The 17,208-nt window shown below is 39.9% G+C and overlaps 1 protein-coding gene across 8 annotated transcripts in view; it reads right to left on the bottom strand.

Annotated features, from left to right (window-relative positions):
* STAG2 (STAG2 cohesin complex component) overlaps positions 1–17,208 on the bottom strand; it is a 117,975-nt gene that overhangs the window by 88,887 nt on the left and 11,880 nt on the right. For 2 of the 8 annotated variants that reach the window (XM_007110950.3, XM_007110951.4), the window contains exon 2: positions 8,632–8,718. The exons of the other annotated variants lie outside the window; for them this stretch is intronic. The gene's annotated coding sequence lies outside the window, so the exon portion shown is untranslated. The remainder of the gene's footprint in view (positions 1–8,631; positions 8,719–17,208) is intronic. 8 annotated transcript variants of the gene reach the window in all.

Here is a 17,208-nt window from a genome sequence, read left to right as displayed (position 1 = left end):
GCGCGGGCTTTCTCTAGTTGCGGCGAGCAGAGGCTACTCTTCATTGTGGTGCACAGGCTTCTCATTGCGGTGGCTTCTCTTGTTGTGGAGCACGGGCTCTAGGCGCGCGGGCTTCAGTTGTTGTGGCACATGGGCTCAGTAGTTGTGGCTCGCGGGCTTAGTTGCTCCGCGGCATGTGGGATCTTCCTGGACCAGGGCTTGAACCTGTGTCCCCTGCATTGGCAGGCGGATTCTTAACCACTGTGCCACCAGGGAAGCCCTAAAATTGGGTGGCTTTATTTGTAATCACCAAAAGGTGGAAAGCAACCCAAATGTCTTCAACTGGTGATGGGCTCAGTAGTTGTGGCTCGCGGGCTTAGTTGCTCCGCGGCATGTGGGATCTTCCTGGACCAGGGCTTGAACCTGTGTCCCCTGCATTGGCAGGCGGATTCTTAACCACTGTGCCACCAGGGAAGCCCTAAAATTGGGTGGCAACCCAAATGTCTTCAACTGGTGAATGGATAAACAAATTATGTTATATCCATACAACGGAATACTACTCAACAGTAAAAAAGAAACAAACTTCACATATATCAAGTCAGCCAAATCTCAAATGTATTCTTCTAAGTGAAAGCAGCCACACTCAACAGGCTGCTTATTGTATGATTCCATTTATATGACAGTCTGGAAAAGGCAAAAAACCTATGAATGGAAAATAGATCAGTGGCTGCCAGGGGCTCAGATTGGGGAAAAAGAGCAACACACACCAAGGAGTTTTGGAGGGATTCGGGGGGTAGAGATATTGGAACTGTAATATATGTTGCTGTGATAATGGTGATACAACTATATACATTTGCCCAAACTCACAGAACCATACACTAAAAACAGTGACTTGGACTTTATGTAAATGATACCTTAATAAAAAATTTTTAAATCTGTGTCCATCAGTGCTGTTCCCACCACCACCACCCAAATGCTTTCTTCCAATTAATTTCTTCAACATCTATACTAGAACACCAAAACTATCTGTTTTAACCACCTGAACAATATTTAATTCCATGTTGCTCTGGTCATTTTAGTCAATGAACACATAAGCTGTCCCTCATACCAACTGGTACATGATTGCAGATTTTGGCCAAAAGCCATATGCATTTGTAATATTAACAAATAATATTAAAATTGGCCTCCATACACAAAGGTTATACCAATTTGTACTTCCACCAGCAACCAACCTATGTATGGGTGTGTTTCTGTACAGCTAAGAGCACTGTTAAGACTTCCAAATTTTTGCCAATCTGCTAAACTGAAAAATGATAATTCAGGTTATAGGTGAATCTCCCTACACAAAATTTTACTTCACAAACTCAGAAACCAAACATACATTTTCACATACATTTTCAATAAATCCCTTGTTATTCAAAACTTGTAAACCAGAAGATTTGGATAATGCAGTATTTGCCCACTAATAAAAATCAGGAACCAAACAGGTCTGGCTAAGAAGCAATACTTGTAGTTTTAATTTGCACTTCTCTAATTTCCTTATACTTAAGAGCCATTCTTACTGTCTTTTCCATAAACTCTCCCTGCTCATGTCATTTGCCCACATTCCTAACGGGCTGATGACCTCTTTCTTGCTGACTTCAAAAAGCAAAACATTCTCTCCACTGCTTCCAAGGAGACAGATCACTTCCTGCTATAATGGCGTCTTTGCGCAATAGTTATTACATACTGCCCTACCATCTCTCCTAATCTGACCTTGTCCACGAGGGCTTTATCTTCCAGCCCGCTCACCTCCTTATCTACTCCCATTGCCACATACAAAGGATGTTATTATCTTTTGCACTTGAGATTTCTCAGATCAGCCATCCCTGGGCTAACTAGCTCACTACTCTCCATGCTTTTTTGATGCACTACCCACCCCCACCCTTACACATTTTTTGTGATTTGCACGTTTTATGTCTCCAAGTATGTAAAAAAGAAAAAAAGGAATTTAGTTACAGAGGGCTTTTTTCTGTTCTCCTTGTTATTTCTATATTAGACACAAGAAGAAAAACACCCTCACGCCACCATGGTAAGACCAGAAGTCTTACCAAAATACTTAAGCAATGAAATGGCTTCCATAACACATCATTAACTTCCCCTAAACACTCATAAGATTATTTTCTAAAAGATTAAAAGTCTTGCCCAATGTCACACAGCTAGTAAGAGATAAAACTCGGGGCTTGAACCTGCCTTCTGCATATTTGCTTCACAAATAGATGGGTGCCCTGTTAGGATAATCCACATATCAGCTCTTCAGACAAATGAGATTATGCTCTTAAAGTCCTGTGAATCAGTCAATTTCAAATATAAGAGAGGTGTTAGTTTCCCTCCTCTGTTTATTTAAATGTCTAAAACTATCACATAGGAAACCCCTGAAATATCTTATACACCTTGTTCAATACATGCAATAAAAACAATATTTTTTCCTTACTTGTGTACATAAAATGATCTCTAGCAAAATCTTGAGCAGCAGAAAATCCCCAACAGCTACACTTTACCATCAATCTTATAAAGCAAATAAGCACTTATTGTTTGTAACTGTACGTCCCCAAAGGGGAACAGCAGCTCCACCACCATACTTATAGGTGATCACGTAATAAATAATGGAAAATTCTATCTATAAGAGAGTGCTTCTCTTAAATTCCAGTGGGCATAAGAATCATATAAACGCTTGTTTAAATGCAGGGTCACAGGACCCACAGCTAGGGACTCATTCAGTAGACCTGTATACAAGTGTCAGGCATCTTGTATTACTCACAAATCCCCTATGTAGGTGGGTCCAATCCCACTTTAAGAAAAGCTGCTGTTAAGTCATGGAATAAGCAACTTCTGATATACAGAATGACCCAGTTTTAGAGACAGAGAAGGCATGAGTAGTTAGGGAAGAAAAGCAAACACACTTCCCCCCTCCTCTTGGGCCACTTAATCATCTAAACCTTATTCACACAGATGCCAGAAACCCACAGCTCAATGATGCATTTCCCCCAGAATGTCCTTAAGAAGCTTCCCAAAGTCTAAGCCACCAGTGATCACCATACCACTCTTCTTTCCACAAGAAAGAAATGTGCCTTTCCTAAAAGATACTGCCCACGTTTAAGCTAACCATGATTGAAATCTCCATGAAGTTTATTCCATATAGACTTCAATTTGCCACTGGGATCTTCTTCTTTCCAATTTCTACCTTCTACAGAAACACCAGGAGCTGCCAGTTTCTAGAAATTCTGAATAACCCAAGACAAAAGTTTACTCAAATGGAAAAAAGCATTAAAGAGTATATTTTTAGGGGCTTCCCTGGTGGCGCAGTGGTTAAGAATCTGCCTGCCAATGCAGGGGACACGGGTTCGAGCTCTGGTCCCAGGAAGATCCCACATGCCATGGAGCAACTAAGCCCATGTGCCACAACTACTGAGTCTGCGCTTTAGAGCCCACAAGCCAAAACTACTGAAGCCCGCACACCTAGAACCTGTGGCCTGAAGCAAGAGAAGCCACCGCAATGAGAAGCCCGCACACCGCAACAGAGTAGCCCCTGCTCGCTGCAACTAGAGAAAGCCCATGCGCAGCAACGAAGACCCAACGCAGCCAAAAATAAATAAATTAATTTTTTAAAAAATAGTATATTTTTACAACTGTGAGTTTAAGAAAAATACAAGATTTGGACACTCTTTGGACACTTGTTATATTTTAACACCACCAAGCCCCTTCGCAATCCTGACCAGATCCTGCCAAGACCACAAACCAATGCTTTTTTCATTAATGAAACTGAACCAACAGCTGCAATCACAATTTTTGTTTCAGTATTCCATGAAAGGTGCTCATTCCCATCTCTGTTTCTCCAACCTATAACCATAACTGCCCCCTTCTACTTAACCTAAAATCGTTCTTTAAGGCCCAGTTAAAATCCTAGCACAGTCAGTTCCTGGCATCCTTCCAACTTAGCTATCCCTCCCAACCCTATCCCCTAAATCCATTGCCTAACTGCCCTTTTCTGTTTACCTAGCATTTATTTCAGCCTTTGAACAATAAATTATTCTAATAACCATAATAATTATCCTTATTCTATTAAGTTCTCTCTACTCCAGCCCTTAATGAATTGTTCCTTTTAAGTGCAATACACTTATAGTTAAGTTCACAAAATTAAGAATTTCAATTCAAATATTACTAAGCACCTCTGTACTAGCACTGCGATAGCCCTGATGATAAAAATAACAGGCACAATTTTCAAAATGTAAATAAAAGGATAAAAATGAATAAAACATGAACTCCATTTAATGACCTTAATGCTGAAGTCTGTAGGGTTGACAAGCACTAATGTCTGCAACTTACTTTGAAATCCATCAAAAAAAAAAAAAAGGATGATCAATGGATAGAAGGGAGCAATGGTCGGGTGGATATTTGACAAAGCAAATATAGCAAAATGTTAGAATGTAGGTGATGGGTATATGGGTGACTGCTGTACAATTATATATACTGGAAATTTTTCATAATAAAATGTTGGGGGGAATGAGTAAAACATAGTTGTCCCCCACCTCATGAGTTTACAAAACAGTGAAGGTGTCACATAAGCAATTACAATTGAGTACAATGAAAGTACACTGGGGACTTCCCTGGTGGCACAGTGGTTAAGAATCCGCCTGCCGATGCAGGGGACACGGGTTCGAGCCCTGGTCCGGGAAGATCCCACATGCCGCAGAGCGGCTGGGCCCGTGCGCCACAACTACTGAGCCTGCAAGCCACAACTACTGAGCCCGCGTGCCACAACTACTGAAGCCCGCGCGCCTAGAACCCGTGCTCCGCCACAAGAGAAGCCACCGCAGTGAGAAGCCCACGCACCGCAACGAAGAATAGCCCTCGCTTGCTGCAACTAGAGAAAGCCCGCGTGCAGCAATGAAGACCCAATGCAGCCAAAAAATAAATAAATAAATAAATTTTTTTTTTTTTTTTTAAAACAAGGAAAGAGGCCACAACAGTGAGAGGCCCGCGTACCGCAAAAAAAAAAAAAAAGAAAGTACACTGGCATTGGGAATTCCCTGGCAGTTCTGTGGTTAGGACTCCACACTTTCACTGCCAAGGGCCCAGGTTCAATCCCTGGTTGGGGAACTAAGATCCCACAAGCCATGTGGCGTGGCCAAAAAAATAAAATTAAATTAAAATTTAAAAAAGAAAGTACACTGGCATAAATATGCACAGGAAGCCCTAGGGAAGTGGCTCTTAACTGGGTAAGGGGAGCTCGGACATGGTTTCCAGGTGACCTAAATCTAGAATGATATGCACAGTATGCTGGCAAGTGGATGCAGGAGCATTCCACGCATTAGAAACAGCTCAAGCAAAGAAACATGGAGGCATCAAAACTCGTGGTATGTTAAGGCAACTGAGAGCAGTTCGATACTACAGCAATGTATGGGGTGGGGGGTTGGTTTGGAATGCCCTGGTCAACTCCTTCTGAACCTCAATCACTACCCTCCCCTCTGTAAGGCACATTCCCTGAAGTCTCCCAGATAATCACTACCTCTTTCTGTTCCTAATGACCCTATATTTTTAATGTTTTTGTTTCCTTAATTACCTTCTGTATTGACTGTTGACTCTTTGAGGACAAAAACTGCATCTTATATACAACTCACTCTGAAAAGATACAGCTGACCCTTGAACAACACAGGTTTGAACTATGCGGGTCCACTTATATGCAGATTTTTTTTTCAGTAAATACTACAGTACTACATGATCCAGAGTTGGCTGAATCTGTGGGAGCGGAACCACAGATACAGAAGGCTGACCACGGTAATTTGAGCATCCGCAGATTTTGGTATCCACAGCAGGTCCTGGAACCAACTCCCCACAGAAACCAAGGGACAACTGTATAGTAAAGTCTATTCTTTTGACATAAAATATGCCCTCAATCACATCCCCATGAACTTCCCAACATGATAACAACAAAAAATATCTAAGCTAACTTATTATAGAGAAATAATTACAATACCATTTTTTCTGGAATAAAAAACACTAAACTATATGTATGTCCTATGCCCAGAAAAATTCTGTATTTTTAAAAGGCACAGGGAGGGACTTCCCTGGTGGCGCAGTGGTTAAGAACCTGCCTGCCAATGCAGGGGACATGGGTTCGATCCCTGGTCCGAGAAGATCCCACATGCCACGGAGCAACTGAGCCCGTGCGCCACAACTACTGAGCCTGAACTCTAGAGCCCGTGCGCCACAACTACTGAAGTCTGCGTGCTCTACAGCCCTCGTGTCGCAACTACTGAGCCCACCTGCTGCAACCACTGAAGCCCGCGCACCTAGAGCCCGTGCTCCGCAACAAGAGAAGCCACTTCAATGAGAAGCCCGCACACCGCAACGAAGAGCAGCCCCCGCCAGCCACAACTAGAGAAAGCCTGCGCACAGCAACAAAGACCCAATGCAGCCTAAATAAATAAATAGTTGAAATAAATAAATAAATAAATAAGAGAGACAGACAGACACACAGAGAATCAACCCTTAACTGGAAACAACTGAAAAAGCAGCATTCTGGTAGCTTTTCAAACCACCAAGACCATCATACCATTTATCCAGGCAAATTCTTTCTAACAAGCTTGTTTTAAAATCAGAATATAAATGAGAAATGCAAGAATCAATGGTGCACTGTTTCTTGTAGTACTCACAGATAAATGGAAAAACAGAAGGAATCAAACTAACACCTAAACCAGTCTTTTTAATGGAAGCAATGAAACAGAAAAGAACACACATACCATAAAATATATCAACCATAAAGTATATGAAGTAATTCGGAAGGCAGAGAGCAGTAAAGTATTTGCTTTGCTGATTGACAAGACAAGAAAAAGTAATGGGCAAAAAAGATTACAATGGATGGTTTCCCTCATAATACTGCAGTGGGACATATCATATATCTGGGGTTTAAAGCCCAAGAACTTGAAGATTCTCAAATAAATCCATTAAGGTACAAAAGTAGTTATATAATATATAGGTCTACTTGTGGTGGCTATCACGTTCAAGAACAAGGAGAAGGAAAAATAAAAACTAAAATTCCATTGCAAAATGCAATGGGTTGAATGATAATGTGTGCTGAGAGTTTACTAAAAGAATAAAAAGCCAATAGTTGAGATTACTTAAAGTGTCCACAAAGTATAAGAAACATTATACTGGACTCTGTCATCTAGGTCAAACCCACTGAATGTTTTAAGGGCAATCAATGTCCTTCAGTGCACACTACACAGGAAGCATATGACCTTGGTTCCCACAAAATGACACATGAAACTACCTTTAAAATGTTTAGAATAATCATATAGCATCCATTACACTAATAAATCACTTTTTCTCATTTTTCTTCCCAGGCTTTGTCCATATGTGCATGCCTGAATGTCTAGGTGTAAAATGTTCAAAACTATAACCACAGAATGGATGTAACTGTGCATAATTTTTCATCTCTATATGCATTTCTACCATTTCTGTAATATTTGTAATAACTACTAATAGTTTCATGAAATTCCACCACACGTGATGTACTATAACCTACTTATTTATTGTTAGACATTAAGATTGACCCCAGTATTTCATTACAATAACTAATACCACTTCCTGTGTACATACTTTATGTTTAATTATTCCCTATCTTATCATTAGTAGATCCAAGTAGATCAACATTTATTTTAGGGCTCTTGGTTAGAGATAAGGTGCATGCCTACAATTTTTTGCTATTTGTAAAGTGAGGAGATTTGCACCTGTACTTTGCGTGGTTCCTGCTTAAGGATTTAAAATGACAGATTTGGGCTTCCCTGGTGGCACAGTGGTTAAGAATCCGCCTGCCAGTGCAGGGGACACGGGTACGAGCCCTGGTCCAAGAAGATCCCACATGCCACGGAGCAACTAAACCCATGCACCACAACTGCTGAGCCTGCACTCTAGAGCCCGTGAGCCACAACTACTGAGCCTGCGTGCCACAACTACTGAAACCCGAGTGCCTAGAGCCCGTCCTCTGCAACAAGAGAAGCCACCGCAATGAGAAGCCCACGCACTGCAACAAAGAGTAGCCCCTGCTCGCTGCAACTAGAGAAAGCCCACGCGCAGCAACGAAGACCCAATGCAGCCAAAAATAAATAAAAATAAAATAAATAAATGTATTTTAAAATATATTTTAAAAATAAATGACAGATTTATCAAGCACTTAGCTTAGTGCCTAGCACCCAATAAAAATCAACAGGTAGTAGTAATAATATTGAAAACTTCATTTCCACTAACATTTAAGATCATTAACAGTTGTTCATATCAATTTGTATGAATGCTAAATAAAACAATGGTAACATTATCGAGCACATTCCATGTGTCAGGAACTTAACATACTACACTACCTTTGATTATTTCAAGGTAGGTAATATCCTGCCCATTTTATAGATGAGGAAACAAAGAAGTTAGGTAATTTCCACAAGGTCACAGTTAATGAGGAAAGAAGTCATAGGATTCCAACTTAAATCTGCTAGGCTCTAAGGCTTATGTTCTTTCCACTATCTCAAGCTGCCTCAAAATACATTTAAATGTTTTTGGAAGCTATTCACCATTACAAATATAGATGTGAATCAGAAAAATATTAAGAAACCCAAATACCTTTGTTATCAGACAGCCAGTTCATCCAGTAGCATACACATCTCCAAAATCAAAGACGGGGAAGACGAGAAACAATACAGATCCGATCTGAGGAGAAGACCTGGGTTAGAATCCTCGCACATCAGCTTTCTAATGTTAAATTCATATATGTGTATGTGTGTGTGTGTGTGTGTGTGTGTGTGTATACATATATATACACATACATATATATGTGTGTATATATGTATGTATATATATAGTTTAGAATCTTTAAGGCTTCTTCCTGATCTAAAATTCTACGGTTCTAAAGAACACAGAACCAGAACACATAAGATGTATGTTCTAGTGTTTAATTTACTAATTCTAGTTGTGTGACCTTGGGCCGTGTTGTTTGGCTCCTCCAAAAGGGTAATTCCTCATTTGTAAAATAGCATGAATACCACAAGACCTCCCTCCCTAAATGATTATTATGAGAACAAAGTGGAAGTGCTATGTAAACTCTACAATGCACTAAAAATATGATGGAATCATCACTACTATTACATTTGACTAACACATGTAATGACCAGCACACTCAGAATGTTATTAGGTAATAGGTTCAACACAGAGAACACAGTGAAAGCAAACATACCTCCCCCTCCGTCAATCCCCCTACAAGATGGTGGCAAAACGGCAATATAGTTTTCTAACTACTCTTTTCTCACCTGCTTCAGATTTCTTAACTTTTGCAACTTGTAAAAGAAACTTGTCTAAGTTTGGAAATACACCAAATCAGATGCTTAAGAGTAAAAGCTTGTCTTAACTTGTGAAGATAAAACTGATAAGAAAATACGCTAATAGTCATAGCTCACATAATGAGTTCAGACATAGTTACACACAGCAAAAAATTTACTTAATGATCTTTGGAGACTGGTGCCTTTTTAGCCTTACCTCTAATTTCTTGTATTCTACAGTAACAGTGACAAGCCTCTCAGATCTTTTTCCCACTTCTCAAACTGATTTAAAAAATAAAAAAAACAAAAAACTCTGAGACATTCTTAAGTTCAGAAGTTTAGTTACATTCACAAGTAACACTGAATTTATTTCTGCATATTTCAATCATATCCAGCTAAATTAGTGAATAATTCATTCATTCAATAAGTATTTCTTAAGGACCCACTATAGACCAGGCACTTAGAAAACAGCATTAAACAGTAAAGCCCCTGTTCCCATGGTGCTTAAATTCCAGTAGGGTGAAGACCACAAAGAAATAAGAAAATACCAAGCAGTGGTAAAGCCACCATGAAAATAAAACAAGGTGATTGTGCTGAGAGGGGAGCAGGGATCCATTCACTACATTTAAACGTAAAATAACATGCATGATCATTTTAACTAAAGCTATAAGTAATACATTTTATGTTCCTAACTAAAGTCAGTCCTAATCCCCCCAAAAATGCTTGCAAATTATTCTATATTTCCACTTGCCCTGAACTTCTCTCCCTGAACCTGAACATTTTTTCACTACAAATCTGCTAATGTATCTTTAATCACTCTAAAGTTAGATAGTCCAGAACATTCTCAGATATCTAAAGAAGAGTATCTTTTACCATTGGTTTCACAATGCCTTGACACTGACAAATTCTCAATAGGAGAAGTCTATGAACTTACTCTCTGGAAGTAGTCTATGGACTGACTACTACATGGCACAACCATTAATGCAATCATGTAATTATTTTTTTTTTCAAAGAACGACGTTGAACAGCCAATTTCACTTTATCTACCCAGCTCATGACTAAGAATAATCATTACTACCAAGAAACAGGCTGAGGGCTTCCCTAGTGGCGCAGTGGTTAAGAATCCACTTGCCAATGCAGGGGACAGAGGTTGGAGCCCTGGCCCGGTTAGATCCCACGTGCCGCGGAGCAACTAAGCCCGTGCGCCACAACTACTGAGCCTGCGCTCTAGAGCCCGCAAGCCACAACTACAGAAGCCTGTGCACCTAGAGCCTGTGCTCCGCAACGAGAAGCCACCGCAATGAGAAGCCCGCGCACCGCAACAAAAAGTAGCCCCTGCTCGCCACAACTAGAGAAAGCCCGCGTGCAGCAACAAAGACTCGATGCAGCCAAAAATAAACTAATTAATGTTTTTTTTTTAAAAAGAAAGAAAAACAGGCTGAACTACTAATAAAAATTTAATTTCACTGTCGGCTTCATTGCTAAGAAGATTACACTGCAGTGAGAAAAAAAATCTGGGCTTTTCCCACTGGTTCTCTCATACTCTGTTTACAAAACATTTGAGCACACAGCTCATCCACAAACTGTCCACTGAATGCAACTTAACACTACTGGGCTAGACAAGTGGATGGATAGATTATTGCAGGTTTCCTAAGCAACTGCTGTTCGTAAATTGAAATGAACACACACCACGAATAAGGTGAACAGACATTACAAAACAATACACAAATCCAATTTAAAATAATTAGATACTTCTATTGAGACTTAATACTAAAAACCATCACTACCAGTAATTAACCAGAAAACTACTGTATACTCATAATTAAAAGGTCCTCAGGTTAAACTTAAGTGTTAGCTGTCACATTCAAAATACCTTGCTCAAAAATAAGGGGAAATGTTCATTCCAGCTATTAATCAAAGAAATGCAAATTAAAGGAATCTGAGATACCACTAGCAAAACTGCTTAAAATAACATCTCCAAAGCAGGGATAATGTGGTTACCATACACGACAGCAACGGTGGGACTGTAAGGTAGGTACGACCCTCTGGAAAACAACACACCTTCAGTTACAAGGAGCTTCAAAAAGTTTATACTCAATGACAGCATGATCCCACTGCTGGACATAACTAGATAAGGGGAAAAAACAAAGTTACTCATAGAAGCTGTGCCTTCTAAAACAGAGGAGGAAAGAGACAGACAAATGTACAGCAAGGAAAATAATTAGGTAGTTGATGGTATGGCATACACACAAAAAGATGAAAATGTGTAGAGCTAAACTGGTTCTGAGTCCCAATTCCAATGTTGTGTTGGGGGCAGGGGTGAGGGGGTGGGGATATCTCATACAGCACCAAGTAATTCTCCAGACATCAATCAGCTGGGAGTTCTACAATTCACCTCAGTTCTGACACTGTCTACCCAGAGACTGCATCAGATTCCACAGGTTTAAGGGTTCAGTCCTACAGGACTGCCCCAGCCCAACCCCACTTCAGAGGGCAGTCGCAAGTCCAGGTTGTTACCAGTACTTCTGACCGACCGGCTATAAGTTAGAGGTTCCTAATGTGAATGAAAAACGTTGCCTGCCGTATCAGCAAACAAAGGATGCTATAGCCTTCAAGCCACCAGCCACTACCGCTGCCCCGATAGTGAGCCCTGAGGGAACTCAGGATGGAGACAAAAGGGCTTCCGGCTGCCAAACCCTCAACCACAGCAGCCACCCTGCGATGGTGCACCCTGAGGGGACTGAGGACGGGAAAGAACAGGATACTGGCCCTAGATAGTTAAGGTGCCTATCAAAGGAATGAATTCAATGAGCCCAGACTCTTGCATCTTCCCATACAAGAAAAGTGCTAAATTCATTAACTTGAGATGTCTGGTTTTCTTTAACTAACAGTAATCTTTTGATGTTCTAACTACCTGTTTTTTGTTGCAAAACTCCTATTTATCCTGGCTCCTCCCTTACCTCTTTGGAGCAGTCCCTCAGAGCTATCTCAGAGGCTGTATTGCGGGTTTAAGTCCTCAGAAATTCCTCCAAATAAAACATAATTCTCAACTTTCAGGCTGTGCATTTTTTGACACTAAGAACCCCTACTTGGGTTCAATTAATTTGCTATAGTGGCTCACAAAACTCAGAAACATTTTACTTAGTAGATCACCAGTTTATTGTAAAAGGAACTCAGAACAGCCAGATGAAAGAGATACAGGGCAAGGTACGGGGAAAGGGCAAGGAAGCTTCCAAGCCCTCTTGGAGCTCGTCATTCTCCCCAAATTTCCACAAGTTCACCAAACCAGAAGCTCTCTGAACCCTTTCCTGTCGGGTTTTTATGGAGGCTTTGGGATTGATTAAATCATTGGCCATTGGTGATTGCATCCCATGCCCCCCAGAGGTGGGGGTGGGGTGGGGGCTGAAAGTTCTAACCCTCTAACCACAGCTGGCTCCACTAGCAACCAACCAGTCCCCACCCTAAGGTGCTTTCTAAAAGTCACCTTATTGATATAACAAAAGATACCTCTATCACTCTGAACACTGAGGAAATTCGAAGGATTTGGGGAGCTCTGTGCCAGAAATAGAGAAGACCAAATATATACTGCTTATAAACCACAACAGCACAATAGCCCTACGTCACATCAGAGTCAAAAATATATTCCAGATGCATTAAATTTTTAAATGTGGTGGGGGGACAAAAAATTTCCATGTGGTAGTAGGTTGGCGAGTGAGGTGCTGCAGGGGATATCAGAATATGAAAAAGCATTTGATGTTTTGTATTCTTTTTACTTTAACAACATATACATTATTACGACCATATAAAATATACACATGGCACTCTGTACTTGCCCTTTTGTAACACTTACCATACTTAATTGTAACTGCTTATTTTATATCTTTTTTCCCTACTAGACTGTAAATTCTGAGGGCAGGGACCAGGCCTGTCTTGTTCACTGATATCCCCAGTGCTTAGCACAGTGCCTGCCACTTATAGACATTCAAATATTTGTGGAGCAATTTTACTTCTTGGTATACACACAAAAGAACTGAAACTAGAGACTCAAACAGATATTTGTATACCATGTCCATGGCAGCATTATTCACAACAGCCAAAAGGTGGAAGCAACTCAAGTGTCCATCACAGATGAATGAACAAAATGTGGTATATACAGAAATGGAATATTATACATCCTTAAAAGGGAAGAAAATTCTGACACATGCTACAACACGGATGAACCGTGAAAACGTGCTAAGTGAAATAAGCCAGTCACAAAAGGATAAATATCTATGCTTCCTCCTACATGAGGTACCTAGTCAAATACATAGGAACACGAAGCAGAACGCTGGTTACCAGGAACTGTTTGAGGGCAGAGGGGAGATAGGGAACTGTTTAATGGGTAGAGAGTTTTATTTTATTTTATTTATTTTTATTTATTTATTTATTTATTTATTTATCACTGCTGTGGCCTCTCCCGTTGCGGAGCACAGGCTCCGGACGCGCAGGCTCAGCGGCCATGGCTCACAGGCCCAGCCACTCCGCGGCATGTGGGATCCTCCCGGACCGGGGCACAAACCCGTGTCCCCTGCATCGGCAGGCGGACTCCCAACCACTGCGCCACCAGGGAAGCCCGAGAGTTTTATCATGGAATGATGAAAAAGTTCTGGAGATGGATGGTGGTGATGTTTGGACCACTATGTGAATGTAACTAATGCCATTAAACTGTATACTTAAAATGGTAAAATTTTATATTTTACCAAAAATTTTAAAAAATAGTTTTGGATTGAAGCAAGTAGAATTATGAGTAGTTTTTTAGACTGATAACAATAATTTCTCTTTGAAATATTATCCCAAGAAGCAGAAAAGTGAGAAAATTTTGTAAGATAGTCGCGTCTGGCATTATTTCTACCCAAGATAGTTTTTCCACAAAATTTGAAGAAAAGTGAAGTGGTTGCCTACACACTTATCTCATATAAAAGAACAGAGGAAAAAAAGAAAAGGTTTTCCTTTTCAAAACAGACTCCAGCAAATCCAATCATAATTTTCACAGCTATTTTGAAGAGGACATCAAATTGCAGTATACTATTAATACCACTCATATTTAAGTACAATCAATTCTTTGATTATCCACAGCTCCATACAAAGTAATTCCAGTAAAATTTTCATTGACTTTTCAGAATGCAATAAGCCAGATATGCCCTCCCTTCTTGTCCCAGACCACTTCCCAGCTTAGTCTGGTAACCTGGGACCCAGGGTGGAAGAAGAACCCAACTCCCAAGAGATGCCACAAAGAAAACAATCTACATAAGGATAACCATTGATTATATCAGCTTTAAAGATAATTTCATCTTGACATAATTGAAACAACAGTTTTTATACTGTATACAATTTAAAAGCATCTCCCAGATGGGAGAACATGCCATCTGGATTCTTTTCAAATTTTAGATGCTTATGGATTTTATGCTACATTTTCCTAGATTTTCTCCTATATCCCTGACCAGTCTATCAATGTTCCTACTTCTTCCTCCTACCCAGTTAATAATAAGGTTTTCACTCCTGGCCCTCTGCTCCTCTTTATTTATAACTTCTCCCCTCTAAAGACCAATGTACAGTATGCACAGGGATCCCTAAGGTCTATCTCCTACTCTTATATCTGCTGAACTCCAGTTGCACTAATATCAGCTTAAGATTGAAAATATCTAAAAATACAATTTTGTCTTTCTCTCAAAAATCAGCTACCATTTAAGTGCAAGAGCATGGTACAGTGTTATCACTACCATGTTCCAACTACATACATTATTGCAACAAATTTTATGAGAAGCAGAAAGAAAGAGGTATGAACTCCAAGACATCAGAAAATTATGATTTTATGTGCTATCAAAATATTAACTAAAACAACTATTTAAAGTTTCAGTACATGGCAGTTTTTTTTACCATACATACATGTTTATGTACATATTATGGCAAAGCTAGGAATCTTCCTGTATGAAGCCAACTCCCTGCTTCACAGCTCCACACTGCGCACATCACAAATACACTATAAATGGTCAATGAACAAATCTTTAGGCAAAATGAGGGGTTGAAAGTTAAGACAGTAAGAAGCTGGAAAGCAGACCTCTACTAAGAGATAAAAGGCTTCACAGAACCTAGAAGCTGACCTGAGGGCACATACTCCTCCCGGAATTTAAGGCAATTCATGCGAACAGACTTCTAAAAACTACAACATGAGACTGCACTGCCTCCCCACTCCCACTCCAAAACAGCCCCAAGCACAATCCTCAACACATCTCTGTTTCGGAAAATGCCCATCTTGGTCCATTAAGATTAAATCAGTCTAATTCAGGATCAGCTTGCAAGTAAGCCTAGTGAGTCTCGGGATACCACATAATGCATCCACTCAACAAATATTATACAACCTACTATGTCCCAACCACTGTTCTAGGTGCTGGGGTTAAAGGCAATGAACAAGACAAATATTCTTGCCCTCAATGAGTTTACATTCTAAGGTGGGGAAAGAGATAACCCACATAAAACTATGTTTGATAATGAAAAGAGCCATGCAGAGAAATACAGTAAGGAGAAAAGGAAGTGTTGGGGGCAAAAGATATTTTGCATGATATGGCCAAGGAATACTTCACCGAAAGGCTAATTACTTGAGTGAGCAAAATGTCCTGAAGAAATGAGCAACCGCACCAGACAGAGGGAACAGTAAATACAACGGCCGAGAGGTGAGAACATATTTGGGCAAATTACTCAATTTCTTTAGGCCTCAGTTTTCTGTAAAATGAGTACAGTATCCCCTATACAATGTAAGATGTAAAAGTAGTATATTACATCAAGTATCTGACATACAGAATGTACTCAATAAATGAAAATATTACAGTTATCTGGGGGCCTATCATGCCAGCAAAACCCTAGGCATATTGTCTGGCATACAGAAAACACTCAGGAAAGTATTGTTATCTAATCCCCATAATAACATAAGGCATGCAGGATTACCCATTTTATAGCTAGGAAACCTGAGGATCAGAAATTTTCCCAATCCTCTGCCGACCTCTAAAATTCCTATTAGGATGAGCAAACGTACTTCACGATTAAGGAGAAGACTTAAAATAAATACACTGCCAAGATGAGGAAACCATTCACATTAATGTCAACAATCAGCAGTATGGTACTGTAGTGCTAAGAACATGGGACACTAATCAGGTTGCCTGGGTTCACATCAAGTCTCCAACGCTTTCCTAGGTATGTGTCCTTGCGCAATTTTACCTTTTTGTTTTGCACCTGTTTCCTCATCTGTAAACAGGAAACAATAGCAGTACCTACCTCAGAGAGTTGCTGGGAGGATAAAATGGGTTTATTTTTGAAATCACTTCTATTTCAGTGCCTAGCATATGGAGTTATATAGTATTATTAGTAAAAGCATAAAAGTAAAAAAAGGAAATCATCATCAAAACAGTTCTACTTTCCATGGAGAATTTTAGAAATTGTACAGATACTGGAGATGGAAAAGCAACAGAAAAGGGGTGCCGGAGAAAAATGAAAATCAAAACAGAACAGAAGAACATAAAAGTAGCATCATGATGTTATCTGGATTTAGACTAATTTACCTGAACAGATTTTGCTCCCATTAGTATTACTGTCCTTTAGTAGGAACACTACTAGTGAGACATATGCCAACAATGCTTTGGATAACATTTTGTTTCATAGTTTATTTTATAAGAAGTTTAATTCCTTAAAATTAATTCAGGTGTCATTTTACTGGGGATTAAAACAAATTCAATGTAACAAACTTTATCATCTTCCCCCACCCAACCCTCTTCTAGGTGTTATTTGATGCTTATTATAAAATATGAAACACATCACATCTAACTTCAGACTGAGAATAATTTATACCCTAACA

Source organism: Physeter macrocephalus, chromosome 21 (genome assembly GCF_002837175.3).
Source record: "Physeter macrocephalus isolate SW-GA chromosome 21, ASM283717v5, whole genome shotgun sequence".
Classification (NCBI taxonomy): domain Eukaryota; kingdom Metazoa; phylum Chordata; class Mammalia; order Artiodactyla; family Physeteridae; genus Physeter; species Physeter macrocephalus.
The sequence above is the reverse complement of the archived record's forward strand: the minus strand, read 5'-3'. Positions and strand labels throughout refer to the sequence as shown.